Raw genomic sequence first — 16,813 nt, forward strand, 5'->3', positions numbered from 1 at the left:
AACCCGGCGAATAGGGAGTGCATGGCAATATACTCGTCGACTGCGATCTACCAAAGATCTACCAAAGGTCAGTAGACGTGCATTGGGGAAGCCCCAGGGCTGTCTTCGGACATCATTCGAGAAGTACAGCAGGTATTCGCTGCAACCCGGACACAGAAGAATGCGTTTTAAGAGCCAATGACCCAAACCTGCTGAAGCCAAGAAGACTTTTCGTCCTACCCTCTCTAATGGCTAGGGCTTCCATGATTGTTAAAGAAAATATATACGGCTTAAAAGCAAACCCCCTTTGTGTGTGAAAGGCTGGGTGTGCGACGAAACACGCACATAGATACAAACATACATACACACATACAGTACATACACACTACGCCCATGTTTTTGTATCAAACGTGTCACGGAACCGTACTTGGCGCAGTTTTCAAGATGGTGTCTAACCATTTAGGGTCCCATTTAGCATAAGTCTTGTAGTCTTTCAGGCTATGCACCTATAGGTGGCCAATTCCAGGTGTGCAGCGAGATTGGCGTCTGTTCTTAAGGCTATACATTACACGTCATCCCAAGACGCTGCTGCTGGAATGGAGAGACACAGATCCTGTCACTCGTGGAAACTATGAATTTCTGCAATCTGAAGTATCTACAACGGGCGTGCGATATACTGTGGGCAGCAGCAACGCTCAGGCTAGCTAATTTCTCCAGTGCTCACTTTAAAGCTATTTCCGATACGCTGTGGCGACAACTATACAACGACGCCAACGGCTTTTCGGCCGAACGAACTGTATAAGCTATGGCCTAACGCACAGAAGAATGTGGAGTTTGGTATCGGTGACTGGCCGTGTTAAGAACACGCGCAAAGAGCGGAGTACTGACACCCCAGCACAAGAAGAGGTGCGCATGCACTTTTCCTTCTCGCAGGCATTCGCACTATGCATAGTGCGAACACGAACACCCTCTCCTCCGCGCTGCATTAGCGGCTCCATTGCCAAGGTAGTGCGTGGTATAGAGGATTGAAAGCAATTTCTTCTCACCTTGCTTGGACGGAACAACCATAGATCACACCAGATCCTCTCTCCAGCTCGTTCAAATAACATAAATTGGTGCAGCTCTTCCGCAAATACTTTTTTTAGTTCTGAAAAAAAAAAAAAAAAAAAAAAAAAGATGCTGACTTTAGCTCTGATGCCACAGTGATGAACGTCTCAACAATCTGTAAGAATAGTGGAAATTTCCGGAGTAGTCAATCCACCTGTCGAAAAAAGGGCCATGTGCAGGGGATGCAGACACTGGCCCTGATCAGGCGAATTGTTTTCAAGTCCGGTAACGCTCACCCCCAATTCGCACATTTTGTGAACGTGGATCTACAACAGTGCCTCATTTACCATGAGCCATTTCAGCATATAAAGATCACTCAGTGAGATAGGACTCCAGCACTCCAAAGATTCTGGCGCAATGTATTCATGCTCACTTATGCCATACCATTCCTTCCTGCATAACTTTATCCACCTGAACAACATGAACCCTATACTGATCTTCGTCGACCAAACCCATCTTATCGGCATCGTCTCTTCGCAAATGAATCATTGAACATGATACACACGTAGATGCTACCATCCAGGGCTGTGAGATACGACAGCAGTTTACTGTCCATATAATCCTACACTTGGATGTCTACGTTTTAATTCGCGTAACCTCAATTTTCCTTCTGCACTTAGCGGGTTGCTGTCCAAGATGCGTTCGCTTTGTATTGGCCACTACCTTGCTTCCTACAGCAGACACTGTCCGTACAGCTGCCCACCAAGCAGCAAGTCTACTCCAATGCGTCAATACATACGTTGTGTTAAAGCGTGAATCCCGCCGGCCATTTGAGCCATGTGCCTTGAATTGGGCCCTACCCTACGCCATTGACGATTGTGTACTCCTCCATCAAGAAAGAACACCTCCATTGTCCTCGTCCATATATTTGTGGTAACCCTTTCCCGTGCTCATGGCCGTGTAGACGAGGCTGAGGCTTCTAGATTTCACGCCGTGCTTGCCCTCATCCCTGCCGGAATTCTTCATTGGCCTCGACACATCAGGCGACAGCCGAACAACTCGTCTTCATAAATTGCATGCATGCAGGGGCCGCATGCATGCAAGCAGAAAAGCAGTCCTTGGGCACACTACGCCTATGTTTTTGTATCAAATGTGTCACGAAACCGTACTTGGTGCAATTTTCAAGATGGTGTCTAACCATTTAGGACTAAGTTTCAGGCTATGCACCTATAGGTGGCCAATTCCAGGTGTGCAGCGAGATTGGCGTCTGTTCTTAAGGTAAAGCTTGTACGTCGACGTAAATTTCCCCTTAACTCCATATCATGCCCTGACGCACAAACTTCATGACAAATTGAAATGGAGAAGAGAAACCTCAATCAAAAAGAAAATAGCAGCGTAGTGAAGACGACATCATTAGTAGAAGCACTTTTATTTCAGGCTTCGACGTGCACCAACAACATCAATTATCTCGACCAGAAATTTCTTTAGAGTAAGCGACGCAGTTTGTTGCATCCAGAAACTCTCGCATACATCGGCTCATTAGAGTACAAAGTGAAATGGGTTAAGGTGAAAATTTCATATGCTTTTGCAGCTTGGCTGCGCCTAGCTTCCTGTGGCACCCACGTGACGAAAGCATTGCGGACACAAATGATGCGTGCTGCCTCTGCATTCAGGGAAATGTAGCTATGATGGGCCAACCTATAATCCCGACTTCAAAGGTGAAGACAAAATAATTGGTACACAAGAAAAAAAAAAGCAAAACTGGCAGCATTGTGTCGCCTCCTGGAGGGCGGCATCATACTCAGCGGTGAAGGTGCCGATTGGGCCGGGGAAGTTCCGAAGAAACCGGTCATGCGGACTCTTGTCCGTGTTAAGACTGCAAAATAATCAACATTCGAGAGGCTCTGCGCTTCCAAATATTAATGAAAAACATCTCTGCCTTTGATACACTGCTTAGTCACGAAATTATTTCTTTCCGCTTTTTGCCCTTTGTTCTCGAAGCATGCAAAGACAGGCAGGTCTCTTCTGGTACAATTTGAAGCGCAGAGATGCAGTCTGGCAGGCAAGAGAAGTTTGCGCCTGCACTGCTGCCTTGTGGGGAAGAATCAAAGGTGACGAAGGCCGGCAAACGCAGGCCATATGCAGAGGCAGGACGCAGGTCGTTTCTCCCTCCTTGATAATCGCAGATATTTTTAGACCTTTCCCAGTAAGATATTTTGGGATTATGGTATGGTATGCAGATATATCGACCTTGTGGCGACAGTAGAACAAGAAAAGCGTCACAGTCGACTAGTAGTTGCTGTCTTTTTAGATATAAAGGGGGCCTATGACATCTGCATCTAGGCTTCTGGTTCGACGCGCCCACAACTACGCGAGAGATTGCAACAAGCTATGTCATCGACATCGATATACCTACGGCGTGAAGGTTTATTTTTAGCGGCAGAAAAGTGACTATCTTGGTCGAAACATATTACTATGGTGAAGAAAAGGCTAATTAATTTTTGCCATGTACTTAGTTTCATAGCTGGCATCAAATGGGGACCAACTGAGCGCTCCTTAATACGGCTTTACGAAACAGCTTTACCTTTTTCAAGAGCGGATACGACATGCCTTCTTACTGAAGAAGGCTACAGCAGCTTACTGCTGTAGCATTCGTCTAAAAAGGCTCGATCGAACATTGAAATTTTTGTTCCGCGTGTTCTGTGTCATCAGGCATGCTTGCGACATAGACTTCGTTAAAACGTAGCTTTCACGCGCAAGTACTTGCATTTAATTGGACAGGTGGACTCGCCGGAATGTTCAACTTGTGGCATCCCAGAGACTGGACCATATATTGGTGTGTCCAGTGTATGCGGGCGAAAGAAGTGTGCTGCCGCTTCCTTGAAGCGTTTGCACAAGAGGCCTTTGTCGGAGAAACTGCTGCTGGGCACTTGGCAGGACAAGGGTAAGGGTGTCCAGGCAGTGCGTGCTCTTTGCCGTTTTTTGTGCGCCAGCGGGCTTGATTCGTGCTTGTGAGGCAAGCTACTGTGCCTGTATATATATTTCATATGCCTTCTCCCACATAGTCACCCATCATGATCTTTCTTCTCCCCTTCCCCTTCCTCAGTGCAGAGTAGCAGGCCAGATTTTAATTATTTCGGTCAACCTATCTGCTTTTCCTTTAAATAAATCCATCTATCTACCTGCATATATCTTCAAAGCGAAGGATTAGTGGTCCGATAGCATGAGGTTTGTTGCTGAATAGTGTTCTGGATGGTGCTGTTTTAACGACAGTGTAACAGAGGTGTTTCAGGAGGGACCAGCCACAGACAATGCATCCATAATCTAAACAGGAGTGCACTACAGAGCGGTATATATGAAAAAAGGCAAGTCCCATCAGAGCCGCAGCGTTTTCTTGAGAGTCCTTTTTCTTGAGAGGCCTTTTTCTTTAGCTGGTTTATGTGTGGCAAGAATGTAAGCTTTCTGGCAAATGTTATATTAAGAAATTTGTGCTCTAGTTTTACTGGCAGTTCAGCTTTATTTAGGTATAAATTTCTCTTAGTGAAAAAAGAACAGCTACTGTTGCAATGCCTTTACACATCATTAACAATAACCAAGAGCCTAATAAGCACAGCAATGCCAGCAAACAAAACTGCCACTGTGGTACCAAGGTTTATATGTGTGTGAGGGCTTTTAAGGCTCTTTGTATTTGCGTAGGAAAGTAAAACAGGCTGAATTACACGGCTGCTACTCTGTGAAACTGCCATCATACCGTTCATTGCACTGTGCACAATATGTTCGTGAACCCATGAACTGTGAGGCTCACACTCTCTGGTTCCCAAACCACTTTCTTATGTTCACTGCAAGGCTTGGCAGCTCATTTGCTAGTCATTGCACAAAATGAATTAAGCTGCCCGCTTAGATTGTAGCCATTCTGTTATAACCTTATCCTGCAATGCTACAGTAACAGTTTGCATAGGTGCAAAGCAGAGCAGCGAATCTGAATGCAAACAGCAAATCCAATTCAAGCCGAAAAGGAATTCAGATTAAGTTACATGTGACCTCGGTGTCAACAAGTCATGAAACATGTTTCATCCATGCTTAGCATTATAGCATATAGCATTATAATGCATTAGCATTATAGAACCAATAACCATGTGATAAAGACATCAGATTTTGATGGCATCGGAAATATCTGAATTGGTGCACCTTAGCAAAGAAATGCGCTGAATAGCTACTCAATACAAATAAAACTGAGTTGGCATGTAGTCTGGTGAGAGTAGCACTGTAGAAGCAACAACAAGTACGAGCATCATGTCAGTATAAAGCCAGTATAAAGTATAAAGTTATGCACGAAGAAAGCAGATTGTAATTACAATAATTTCCTAAATTTTTTCTCTAAACCATTATGTTTTTATGCTAAACATGCCTTAGGTACACTAAAGGGTCCATATCATGAGGCACAGTTGCATACTGTACATTTTTGTCCACATTTTTTTTTTTTTTAAGATAAAGCGTTTAGCCCATCACACACAGTTGTGTTCAGTCGACCGATTCATCGCACAGATACTTATTGTAGACATAGGTGCAGATATCTAGCAGGAATTAAAAAAACGGGAAGGTACTCTGGAAGTGACAGCTGCCGTGAAAGTTACACAGTACCGTCGAGCACCCATATCAGCACAAAGCGCTAACCGCAGAATAGTGGCAAGTAGCCCGAAAGCCGTCAGCTAAGGTCGTTTTGTGCACAATGTCGTTTTCGAAGGGCTCGGCGCACGCACGGCATTTTTCAAGCACAGCACACATATGAACCGCGATCAACACGTGATCGACACGTCGCGGAAACAACGTCGTTTGCTCGTTTCTGTTGCGGTCACTGCGATCAGCGGAACGGGTGCCAGACTAGCGGTCACCAAGTTAATTTCAGCATCAGGAAAACACAGTGTGTGACGAAATTTGCAAACATGCACAGTTCTTGCTAGGAGGCAGTCGCTCAAATCGTAAACACTTTCGCAACACATGCACGGGCACTTTTCGATGCGCTGAGGAGCCGATTCGTGCGCATGAAAATCACCGTGAACTACTGTTACTGGCCGTCGGACGTGAAGATCCTCGCGGGTATTAGAAATTCTTGCGATAATCACAAACATCGCGAAACAGGTGCCACGTATACGTACTACGTATGTACATTTCATCGGTTGGAAGATCGCTCTTCAGCTCAGCGCAAACAGTAGCGCAGATGATCCAACTTAAGGGGAAATTTTCACAGTCGATAGGAACACCAGTATTAGCCATGCGCGCTAAGTATTACTGGTTTTTGCGGCAAAGCAACAACCACACTCCGCTTGTCATTTCGCTTCGCACCGCTGGCGGCCATATTGCCCCGGCGGCGGCGTGATCGAGGAGAGGAGCCGGAGACATCGCCTGCAATCCGGTCGCCTTGCGGATCAGCACGTGCGGGCGAAATTGCGGACGGACGACGGATCACGCCAAAAAGCAACCTTACAGAGGCCTTTACGTTCTGTCTGCATTTGAATAAAGGGCCGTCGCTCGTCTCTGGTTCACGTCCTTTATTAACACGACTTCCTCTTTGGAATACGAAGACTCAGGCATAGCCTCCTGGAGCAGCAGCTCTACCCTTTCCACTTGTGCCAAACCAAATTAGGGGGACCTATAAGACGCCAAGCACCTTTAACACTGCCTCTTAATTCCGCGATTACTCTGACTCTTTTCGTGAACTTGGCCGCGCGTCGCGCGGCTCGGCATTGAGGCGGCGGAGCGGTCACGCAGCTGCAGCACAAGCCGCTCCCTCTCCGTCTCGCCGCGAATTTGAAAGAGAAGGTGGCGACACCCGCATTACGCGACTGTTGTGGCTGTGGGAAGAAGGAAAAGAAAATACACGGGCCTGCTACTGGCTCCCCCCTCCCTCCCAACCTTCCCCTACCCCATTCCCCTGGGCACCAAGAGTGCCGCCGCTAGCTCAGGCTGGCATACGTCGTGCCCAGTACCCCATCCCCCCTCATCATAGTAACCACCACCACCACCTAGCAGAGCCACCTCCGCTGCCTTATGCAGACAGAAGAGTAATAGAGAAGAAAGAAAAGGAAGAGGGAGAGAAAGACGCGCGCCGCAACAACAGCCGTTGTCCACCACCGAAGCGGTGGCGAATGCAAAATTCGGTGGCAAGCTAACCCCCCCATACTGATATTGCAGCTACACGGCGCAAGAACATATATAAGCACAAAGAATGAGGAAACGTGCCAAGCGTGATCATGCAAAACGAAGCATAACAAAGTGCAAAATGCATGAAAAATATAGCAGGGATAAGCAGTGCTACGCACCTACTTCGCTTTTGATTTAACTATGCAAATCGGCTGTAATTTTCTTTAAAGTTGATTTTTGGAAATGCTCAGTGAACACATGCACTTGTCAGAGGTGCCTGTGAATACGCAAGTGTGAAAAAAATTACGAGGGACTTTAGCGACTAAAAGTGAAAGGCGAAAGCCTGAGAAGTTCCTGCTATGCAATCGCGACAGGAGCGATGACGTACATTATCGAGCCCAGCTCGAACGCCTAGGTAGAGCACTGTAGCCTAGGGATCAAGAGCGCGAGGAATTGCGGAGCCATCCGCTGGCCTTTCCTGCCTTACCGTCATTACATGTGCGCCTCTGGCGCGCGGCGCGGAGTCTTGGCCTCCGGCCCAGGCGCATCGCGGCTCTAGCGATTCGGCTGGCCTGGGAGGGTGGCTGGTAGCGCGCGCAATTCATCGCTTCTTGTGCTAAGGCCTCGAGGTTTCCAAAACCACGTCCCCGCAAATACGGCTTGAAGCGCGGATGGCATGCATTACCTGATCACGCGCGCGACCTATAGCTGTTCAAGATCGGTTGCCGTGGGATCTGCCCTCTTGTAGAGCTCCAGCATTGCGCGTATACATACTCGAGAAAGCTCTTCTCTGCGCAGCTTCTCAAGCATCCGGCGCTCGTAATCGGGCGGCAAGAACTCGGCGCAGAAGCGATCTGCGAGGTCAGCCATCGACTGGAAGGCCGGCTGGCAACGCCTCCATCGTGCCGCGCTCTCAACAAGTGCTACGGGAATTACCTGCGTCAGCACCACGTCGTCTGGGGAACCCAGTGCCATCTGATAATCCTCGAGTTCTTGTAAGAGCTCGTGGACTGACTTCACGTCCGTGTAGCCGGAAAAGGAGGGAACCTTAACATTTATCCGCGGACGCAAGACTATCCTCAGCTGCAGCTTGGTTGGCGCTAGCCACCGAATCGAGCTGACGAGTGAACACTGACAACACTGCGGTCATGTGTAGCACAAAAACGGCTGCGTCGGGAACCTGCGCGGTCTCTGCCGCGTCCCTTTTCTCACTCCCGGACGCACCGGCATCTGAAGGGGCGACCCTATCTGCCAAGCCTTTCCTCGGAGGCATGCGATTTTCGCCTGCAACAACTGCGAATTCCGTCGGTCAAGCCGCAGACTGCTTGCGACGGGTTTCCAACTTGTTGGAATTCGATCGCAGCGTCGGTGTGATCGGTATGCGACTGACCGTGGACTGACCAATGGGGAGCATATCCTGACGGCGCGTCATGAGCGCGTCACTTGCCGTCACGTGCTACCACCGGAAGTGAAGTATCGCAAGCAGCGCAGCAACGTAGTTGTTTAATAATGCAAACTCATTTATTCCAATAACAGCATACGAAATATTTTGTCGTCACTAAAAACGCGGATAAACTAGCAATATCGATACACGTTTTGCTGTGTTAATGACGCATTAAACAAATGGTTGGCTGTACATGCATCAAGCAACCCTGCGTGTCAGCCCGACCGAATTCGCTGTGAACGCGTTGTATATATGTGAAAGCAGTGACCGAAAATCGCACTGCGGCGTCACCGACTAGACCGATTATTTTCGGTCCAGTCGCAGCATGTGAAACGGGCCTCGCTCAAACTGTGGTTAACCGAAAGAAGCAGAACTGCGCGAGCGCAAATACTAATCCGCGTTAGCAGGCCGGTCGCAAAGACTAATCGCGGCGACAACCACGTCTTTGTACAACATATGCACAAAAAAAAATTAAAACACAATTCCGCCCGACACTAAAAAACGCAAACATAACCCAAAACAAAATTGAAACACTAATACTACACCAAGGAGGTTATATAAATATAACCTTGTACTACACGCTAACCCTAAACAAACACACGCTAACCCTAAATTCAAAATGGCGTCGCACCTATTACACAAAGGACCGGCCCGTCTTGAGCCTTGCCGTGCGCTCCCACGTCGGCAGAGAAGTCGTGCACATAGGTGCTAATTCCAAACGCGCACTGACCGAAAATAACACTGCGGCGTCACCGACTAGACCGATTATTTGCGGTCCAGTCGCAGCATATGAAACGGGCCTCACTCAAACTGTGGTTAACAGAAAGAAGCAGAACTGCGCGAGCGCAAATACTAATCCGCGTCAGCAGGCCGGTCGCAAAGACTAATCGCGGCGACAACCTTCACGTCTTTGTACAACATATGAACAAAAAAAATTAAAACACAATTCCGCCCGACACTAAAAAACACATTCATAACCCAAAACAAAATTAAAACAGTGTACAAACACCACTATACCACACGCTAACCCTAAATTCAAAATGGCGTCGCACCTATCACGCAAAGGACCGGCCCGTCCTGAGCCTTGCCGTGCGCTCCCACGTCGGCAGAGAAGTCGTGCACATGCATGCGTGCTAATTCCAAACGCGCACTGAGCGAAAATCGCACTGCGGTTTCACAGACTGGACCGATTATTTGCGGTCCAGTCGCAGCATGTGAAACGGGCAAAACGGGCCTCACTCAAACTGTGGTTAACCGAAAGAAGCAGAACTGCGCGAGCGCAAATACTAATCCGCGTCAGCAGGCCGGTCGCAAAGACTAATCGCGGCGACAACCTTCACGTCTTTGTACAACATATGCACAAAAAAAAATTAAAACACAATTCCGCCCGACACTAAAAAACACAAACATAACCCCAAACAAAATTAAAACACTGTACAAACATTGCTACTATACCACACGCTAACCCTAAACAAACACACGCTAACCCTAAATTCAAAATGGCGTCGCACCTATCACACAAAGGACCGGCCCGTCCTGAGCCTTGCCGTGCGCTCCCACGTCGGCAGAGAAATCGTGCACATGGGTGCTAGCCTTTCCTCCAGAAGTCTACTCTTTTCTAGCGTTCCTGCCTTCTGCAATCTCACACTTGAACTAGAGACGAACGCACGCCAAAGAACGCCAGGCGACCGCCGCCGCAGAAGCAGGACACACTTTGTCCACGACAGTATGAGCCATTAAAGGCTTTCCCCTTAAAAGTAATTATGGCTGAAAGAAACCTCCGTTGTATTGGCGGCGCTGCAAAACCAAAACGGTCCGAGAGCTAAAGTCCACAAAAGTGGCGACCGATAGCAGTGTATTGTGCAGAAAGCAGAATCTATCAAGTGAGAACAGCTCAGTTACTCACCGATGTAGAACAAAGCCAGACTGCGAAGAGAGACGCATATAGCAGGGAGATGAGCTAGTATTATATATAGCTATGCATATTTACTTATATTTTGTTGTTCCATTCGTGGCCCTTACTGATTCGTTCATGCGACGACACGCCCCATTATTCCCTCATCCTCACTTGCCGAATCCTATAGTGATCCGCAGCGTGGCGCATACTGATTGGTTCATGCGACGACACGCCCCATATTCCCTCATCCTCACTTGCCGAATTCTTGTGATCTGCAGAGTGCGACAGGTAGAGGAAGTTGTGAACGGTGGCTGGTCCTGACCCTGATGGGGCTGGGGTAGGTAGGTCACCGCCGCTTGCGGCGGGGGCCAGTGTAGCCTGCCACCGAGTTTTACCTGTTGTAGGCCGTCATTGCACCCGCCACCGCTTCGGTGGTGGACAACGGCTGTTGCAGCGCGCGTCTTTCTCTCCCACTTCTTTTTCTTTCTTCTCCATTTTCTCTTCTGTCCGCACGAGACAGCGGAGGTGGCTCAGCTACAGAGCCAGTAGCAGGCCCGTGCGACATTGCTTTACGAAATAGGAGAAAGCGAAAAAAAAATGAATAAGATGAAATAATAATAACTGGTTCACAGGAAGGGAAAGGCACAATATATCTGTCACGCTTGTTTCTGTGGATACCTGAACCGCGCCGTAAGGGAAGGGAGGAAGGTCGGAGTGAAAGCGGAAAGAGAGAAAGAGGAGCCGGTAGTGGAGGGCTACGGAGCAATTTCGACCACCTGGGGATCTTTAACGTGCGCTGAAATCGCACAGTACACACGGACGCCTCTTCGTTTCGCCTCCATTTAAACGCAGCCGCCGCGGTCGGGATCGGACCCGTAAACCATAAATATTCAGAGGATGTCCACAAATGGTCCTAATGCCCAATGTCACTTGTCGATAATGTGTGAATATTGAGAGTATTATTCGATGAAGATAATCATTTAAGGGATATTCTGAAGATATTATTTCGTGGATGTTTTTTCAGTGCATAGAAATCTGGGTCAACTGCTTAAATGCTTTGAGTGGACGTATATTTAACTTGAAGTTGTAAACAAACATATTGCGCTTGTGCCGTCTCATACCGGGGAGAGATGTTTACTTAATTTTTTTTTTTTCATGCATGCCAACAGGTGCGGAAAACTAAACTTTGTAGAGACTCCTCACGTTGTGCTCAAAGTCACAAACGCCCGAGTTCCGAAACGAGAACCAACAATAGAACGCTATCATCTGGCAGCCTAGTGGCCACGGTTATCACCACCGGCCGCGCCGCTAGGGCCCCCGGTCATTTTGGAATACGCCTCCGTTTGGCCCCGGTATATTCAAGGCACTATAGCCCCGGCTAGCCCTGTCCCAGCAAGAGCAACCATTTCTGTTTCCTTTCAGTGTGTACCGAAATAATCTTGATGCACGGTGATTGTGAGATCTTGGCTTCGTCGCAGCTTCTATTCATGGCCTCTCCCGATGGTATGCCTTGTGCCTCATGAAAAGGTGAGTAGCACTTACTTGAGTGCACCCGCTTGTAAAAATATGTGCTGGCAAAAACCGGTTGCTCCACAAGGGTGCTGATATATGGAATCAAACTGACTTTATTTATGAAGATAGTCCACAGCATGACTTTGATGTGGCCAGGGCATGAATTTCGATCAGCACCGCCACAGCCAAAGCAATAAAATGCGGGAGAGAATCGAAATTAATGGTGGCCCAACAGCGCAAAACATGCACAGACCAAGAAAGAAACCAAACGAGACACACGAACAGCGGTGAACTTACAGCTGATTTTTTTATTGGGAAGAATCACATCATATATATGCACACGAAGAAACAGCGCACATGCGCAATGCCAACGACCTCAAGTTTTGGTAAAAAGGAAAAAAACCATTTAAAAGCACGAGTGCATCGGCAGAACTGCTGCCCACTGTGCAGCATATTCATTTCCCGAGGAGATAATGTGACAAAAGGCGTACTCACGCACCCTTTACTTTTTCTGGTGTGAAAAGGTTTGGCTACTTCGCTGGTGCACTGGTAAGAATGAACGATCAAAACAGCACTGTCATCAAAAAATGACGTGCATTCGCACGTGAATCAATGCTTCGCAAGGTTAGTTTCTTTCTTTTTCAGCGAATTAGCGTGCTCCATGAGCCGCACTTTAATGCATTGCACAGTCTGGCCTATGTAGGTAAGGCCACAGGACAGAGCGATTTGATATACTATGCCAGTCTTGCAAGGAACATATCTATTTCATGATTTATATTGCACATATTTCTTCTGCGCCCCTCGTGCATTCCTTGAACCGCGGCTCCCACTCTTTCTAGTTTGTTAGGAGAAGGAAACAGAACTTTTACCCTATGCTTGCCTCCTACTCTTTTAACTTGGTGCAACAGCGTGTGTACATATGGCATGACTACTACCTTTCTTCTTCCTTACTCCGAACCCCTTTCCCGCCCTCACATGCTTGAAGACGATTTTAGCGCGCGGAGGACTTTGTCTGCACTTGAGACGAGAACTGAGTTCAGGAAACCAGCTTCCCTGCATTTGTCCGCCTGAGTTAAGAGACTGGACATCATTTTACGATGACAAGATTTTTTCACTGCCATGCCTAAGCATCCCGTAACAATGCTAGTTTTTACGAGCTTTGAATGAAAGGACCTGCAATTCAGAAGGGGCTTTTCACTCCTAGGTGAATACTGCCAACAGACATGGTGGGGTTGGAAAGACAACTTTAAATCGGGAAATTGTAAGGCTGTTTTTTAAGGGACTTCATGCGTGAGCCTTAGTCCCGACCCATTACGTGCAAAAACATCAAGAACATTTGACACAAATTCAGGATTCACAGAGCTAGCTAGCACCAGAAAATCTTCCACGGAACGGAAAATGTGCATGCAACAACTGGCTAAATCATTCTCAACTTTCATATCAACCCTACTTAGATAAATGTCGCTGAGGATGGGAGCTACCTTGGCACCTATGCACACACCAGATTTTTGCGTATAGTCGACCATCTCGCTCACCAAACGTGTTACTCAGGTAGTAAGATAACATTTCCAAAAAGGATCCGGTTAAGGTTCCACACTCATTTTGGAACCAGCATTCATCATAGTCCTCCGTAATACATTGCTGAACATACTGGATGAGTTGAGAGTGTGGAAGAGATTATACAAATCAACCACATCTACGCTAAAACCAGCACTGTATACCAAGCTCTCATTTTGGAGCAAATCAGCAACTGCCTCAGAATTAGGAAAGAGAAATTGATCCTTTACGCGAAGTGACGACAAATGTTTGCAAAGATAGTAGACACAACCAACTGCAATGAATTGCGGAATTCATACTTTCATTCATTATACTTTCTGTGTTGTAACAAAATCCTTCACGTCTTACCTTTCCCAGGAGTGGGCATTTATTGCATTGTTCTCATTTCCAGGTCCTTCCCTGTATTTGGTGCGTGTGCTGAAACAGGGATCCTTTGGAGGCAACCTGCAGCTTTCTTCTGTGCTTTTGATTCTGCCTTAGTTTCCATCGGATAGCTGTGACTGGTACGTGTGGGCAAAGGCGTTTCATATTTGCAGACCAGCATATGTATGGTCCAGTGCTTGTCAAGCCAACAATTTTTTTCTGTACAAAGTATGATGCTGCTGCAGTTCCACAAAAAAAAATATTTTTACAATTTTTAGACAGCTTACCTTCAAGTTCTTCGATTTTGTGATGGTGTATATATGTTATGCTACCACTGTTTTTTTTTTTTTTTTTTCCTGTCATGCTGATGCGTCAAGGATAATGCTAGGCTGTTATTGCTAGCATGATCTGCTAAGGTAAAGGTGCCGGTTTCATTCTACACCAACTGATACAGGTTATGGGCTCGACCATCCTCAATTTCTTTTTAAAAAATCATAGCAAATTGTATTGCTATGAAGAATATTATCCCAGCTTGATTTTGGTTTGGCGAAAAAATATTTTCCGCCCGTGACCACCATCTTAAAGGAGTATAGACACCAAATTTTGGTGGTATTTTTGTAAGACATTCCTGTATACGGATTGCCACGTGGTTTTCGCCTACGACTGCTAAATAATTCTCAGTTCAATTTTCTTTTCTCGCCAGTTTCGGTTTCAGCAGCTGAGAGATGGCTGTGACATCACAATCAAGTCCAAGCCATGCACGGCATGAAAAAGCCGCAGTATAATAGCCAGCTCTTCACTTGTGATTCCGGTTCTTTAGGCAGGCTGGCTTCAGCGTTGTAGTGAATTTAAACATCACAGGATATCACAATTTTTTTTTCACCCGTCACGTGACCTAGACTTAACTTTGGCGTCACAGCCATCACACGGCTTTTGAAACCGAAACGGGTGAGGAAAGAAATTCAATGATAAATTGTTTAGCGGTCATAGGTGGATATCACCTGGTGCTTTCTGTACAGTAATACCTTGCGCATCATTACAGCTAATAAAACACGAACCCAAAAATTGGGTGTCTATAGGTCTTCGCCATGTTTAAAACAAACAGCAATCAAGGTGGCGCGGCAGTCGTCTATGGCCCCAGAGCAGGCGGAAAGCACGGGAGCGGCACTGTGGTGCCACCCCACTGCTGTGGCCATGCTTGCCAAGAGCGTGTTATTGTGATATACAGGCACCTTTTTGGCAGATAAAATACCCACACGCTGTGTGAGTACTTCTTGAACCTCAGTAGTGAGTACAAAAGCAGTACTTGGAAAAACTTCACGTACACAGCATGCATTGCCTTGTCCTGCACACCGTACCAGACCAAGAGCGGGTTCAAAGCTCACGAGCGAAGTTGTTGCTGCCTTGAAAATGAGCAGCGTTGATTGATATCTATTTGCTATTTGCCCAGCACATTAGCCGCGGAATGCATCGAGGATTGCAAAGCTTTGGGTGCGTACAACAACTTTCAGTCGGGTAAGTGGAATGTGATTTTTCTCGCTCGTAAACAGCGCACGCAAACCAGGTAGGAAGTACTCCGCTCAAAACTTCATTGCATTCTCGGATGATTCTTCATTCCGAGCACCAAATGAGCGTTGTTGGTAAGCATGGCAACAGTAGCAAGGGCATTGTGCCTTGACACCGTACAGGTTTGCTTATCCTTGAATTATTCCTTTAAATCACCACGCTGCACGCCTATCTGTTCTGTTCGTGGGAGGTTATTGGTGTCAGCGTTTATAATTTCTTCATGGATATTCAAGCTTTTAGCTTGCATTACAAGCTGCAGCATCCACATGCTGGTTCTGCAGTTAGGGCTACCCAGTTCAGTCCCGGCCGCCGTGACCACGTTTCTATGTAGGATAAACTCGTAATGCGACAGTGTGCCATGCAGTACATAGTTGATGCAAAGATCCTCAAAATCTGAAACAGCTAGGGGCCCATATGTCGCTCGGGACGCTCAACCCCACAACTCTCATTCAAAATTAGCTGCAGTGAATACCACTCAAACCCCTGAGTAATATAATAAAATTCAGCTCCAATTGAGCAAATCAGTTGCTGTCAGCGCATGCACATTTCATCACAAAATTTAAAATAATTTTAGGTGAACAAAGCTAATGTTAGCCATACAATATAACCACGGAGGAGTGCAACGCAGATCGCTTGCGCAGCAGCTCACTCTGCACATAATACATACAATTAGAAAGTGAAAAACAAAAATTTGCTTGAGGAATTGTTTACATTATAAACAGGTCTACGCATTAATATACTGGCTGCCTCGTCAACATTTTACGTGCACTCACAAAATGCCATTGCGTGTCATAAAGAAGGCCAAACTCGAGTTATTCATGACTTTTGAGCTCGTAACCGCTCTGGCGTAAAGGTGTCGGTATCCAGCCTTCGCGCCTCACTGCGATGGCCCAGTGTTGATGGCGACCTTCGTCCGTAAGAAACCTGTGCAAGCTTACTAAACTTTGCGTTCTTTATTTTCCAGTACATGCCACGGTGATGCAACTAGTCAGCATGGTGCTTTGTTTTTTATTTTTTCGGCTGCAGCAAACCATCACACAATCACAGTAGCCGAAAGCAACTGAAGCATTGTTTTTCCTACCACGCGAAAGTCTGTAATTACGACAGCGCCACCGCATCTTCATGACGTAGCCAGAGTGAAGGTGGTCTATACTCTTTTAAGTTTGTAATTGATAGCAAAACCTAGTCACTCAGATAAATTTGTAAAAGAATTACCTTTTTGATGCATCACTATAAACAAACATTTTCATATTAATAAAATGCATTGTTCTTTTGATGTGCAGGAAATAAACAAACTCTGCCTTATT

The 16,813-nt window shown here is 46.7% G+C and overlaps 2 protein-coding genes across 9 annotated transcripts in view; one reads left to right on the plus strand and one right to left on the minus strand.

Moving 5' to 3' along the window:
- The window catches only part of LOC146204659 (uncharacterized), a 99,800-nt gene that overhangs the window by 17,381 nt on the left and 65,606 nt on the right, over positions 1-16,813 (minus strand). The gene's annotated exons all lie outside the window — the stretch shown is intronic.
- The window catches only part of LOC146204660 (queuosine 5'-phosphate N-glycosylase/hydrolase-like), a 44,529-nt gene continuing 39,525 nt past the window's right edge, over positions 11,810-16,813 (plus strand). The window contains exons 1-3 of one of the 6 annotated variants that reach the window (XR_014704006.1): positions 11,810-11,860; positions 11,931-12,035; positions 13,969-14,080. The gene's annotated coding sequence lies outside the window, so the exon portion shown is untranslated. Of the gene's footprint in view, positions 12,036-13,968; positions 14,081-14,113; positions 15,456-16,813 lie in introns of those variants that run through there. The other 5 variants (XR_014704008.1, XR_014704007.1, XR_014704005.1 and 2 more) reach the window with 5 other exon arrangements.

The sequence above is a fragment of the Amblyomma maculatum genome, chromosome 1, assembly GCF_055883805.1.
Source record: "Amblyomma maculatum isolate TAMU_Amacu chromosome 1, ASM5588380v1, whole genome shotgun sequence".
In the NCBI taxonomy this organism is placed as follows: domain Eukaryota; kingdom Metazoa; phylum Arthropoda; class Arachnida; order Ixodida; family Ixodidae; genus Amblyomma; species Amblyomma maculatum.